The following is a 2103-nucleotide window of genomic DNA, read 5'->3' as shown; positions in this document are numbered from 1 at the left end:
CCCCCCCCCCCCCCAAAAAAATTATATGTTGTTTTCGGTTATCATGTCTATGAAGTCTCATTTAGTCTTAAACAGTCCTTTCATCTGTTAATTTTATTCCCCTATCTTTCATGGCACTGACATTTTTGACGCCTCTAGGCAGAATATCCCACAGTCTGGCTTTGTCTGATGGCTTCCTCATGATTTTATTCTGGTTAAACATTTTACCAAAGTAATTTGTTTTGGTTTTGATCCTGTACATTTTTTTTCTGTTGGCTAAATGGACTATTAATAAATACCATTGTGCCTGCTGTGACAGTTTATTAAATAATCTGTGTTAATAACTTGATGATGTGCCATTCATCTCTACCTTACAGGTAGATTTCTTTCTACTTGTGAGATTATTGCTGCCCATATACTTATTATCTCAATAGCCAAGGAGCTTACTGGGCATGACTGTGTTCTGTAGGCTCCTTCAATTAGTCAGGGACATTTCTGGGATCTTGCATGCTATTGGATACCTGCAGTAGTACGTGCACAGGAATTTTTGCTGAATATTTACTGAATTGAAGAAAATAGCTGAAACTGCTACTTGGCTCTGGATTCAGTAAGAATTTTTTTTTGTGCATCCTTTTATTGTGGTAAAATAGTTATACAAAAATTTTACCAGTTTAACCATTTTTAAGCATACAGTTCAGTGGCATTAAGCATATTCACATTTTTCTGCAATCATTACCACTATTTCCAGAACTTTTTCATCATCCCAAACTCTGTGCCCATTAAACACTAATTTTCAGTTTCCCTCTCTCCCCAGCTCTTAATGATCTGTATTCTGCTTTCTGACTACTCATATGAGCAGAATCATGTAATATTTGTTCTTTTTTGTCTACCTTATTTCACTTTGCATAATGTTTTCAAGGTTCATCCCTGTTGTAGCATAATTAAGAGTATTTTTGTTTAAACTTTGTTTCAGGCAACAGAATTTATCAAGCAGAACATTGTGATATCCAGTGGATTTGTGGGAGGCTTTTTGCTCGGACTTGCATCTTAAGGACATGAATATTCTCCCATAATGGATTCAACCATGAGAAGAGAAGTGGCAGCAATAAGGCAGTCTCTCAACAGTCACACTGCCAGAGTCTCTAGGGCAAGGAGAAACAACTAGCTGGACAATACTCAATTCACAACTTAGCGTTTTGCCATCTGAAGCTTGGCAAACTAGTATCTGCTGTAAAACAACCTATATGGTATGTGAACCATAGTATTCCTGAGCAAAATATGGCTTTCATCGCTTTGTAAAAATTTGCATCTGTTTAGAAACTAGCCTATAAAATATCACCATTGGATGTAGATATGGAGAGAAAGGAAATATGTTGGGTTTATTGCTTAGTGAAATATTCTCTTTTTCTTTAAATAAAATGTTCTTCATTGTGTTTTATGGTATGTGTCTATAATTTAAAATTTGTATTACAGTTTCAGTATTAAGGCTGACTTTTTTTTTTAAGATATGTTTCCAATAAGTTAAAAAACTGTAATACCCTTTTGTGGAAAGCTTTAGAAATGATATAATTATTAAAGATATTAAACAGACTCTGCTGATGTAATATGATACCAATTTTTACGTTTTTTTTTTTTTCCCGGAGTTATTACTTTGTTATAAGTGTAATAATTGTACATTTCTTTTTTTTTTTTTTTTTTTTTTTAGACAGAGTCTTGCTCTGTCATCCAGGCTGGAGTGCAGTGGCATGATCTTGGCTCACTGCATCCTCCGCCTCCCAGGTTCAAGTGATTCTTGTACCTCAGCCTCCCGAGTAGCTGGGAGTACAGGCACGTACCACCAAACTTGGCTAATTTTTGTATTTTTAGTAGAGACGAGGTTTCGCCATGTTGGCCAGGCTGGTCTCGAACCCTTGACCTCAGGTGATCCGCCCGCCTTGGCCACCCAAAGTGCTGGGATTGCAGGCATGAACCACTATGCCCAGCCATAACTGTACATTTCAAAAAAGGCTCTTCTAAGGAAATACTACAACATGTCTAAAGCTCTTTTTTCTTTTTTGATGTCTATAGTTTTAAAAATATCTTCTTATATGTAAGCTTCTAATTTTTTTGTTTGTTTGTTTATCC

At 35.9% G+C, this 2103-nt stretch overlaps 1 long non-coding RNA gene across 1 annotated transcript in view; it reads left to right on the top strand.

The window, feature by feature from the left end:
• Positions 1–1412, top strand: part of LOC116811272 (uncharacterized) — a 3321-nt gene extending 1909 nt beyond the window's left edge. Inside the window, exon 2 of the long non-coding RNA XR_004370448.2 lies at positions 953–1412. This is a non-coding gene — a long non-coding RNA (uncharacterized LOC116811272). The remainder of the gene's footprint in view (positions 1–952) is intronic.
• The last annotated feature ends 691 nt before the right edge of the window (positions 1413–2103 follow it).

Source organism: Hylobates moloch, unplaced genomic scaffold (genome assembly GCF_009828535.3).
Source record: "Hylobates moloch isolate HMO894 unplaced genomic scaffold, HMol_V3 SCAFFOLD_7, whole genome shotgun sequence".
NCBI lineage: Eukaryota > Metazoa > Chordata > Mammalia > Primates > Hylobatidae > Hylobates > Hylobates moloch.
This window is presented reverse-complemented; position numbering and strand designations above follow the sequence as displayed.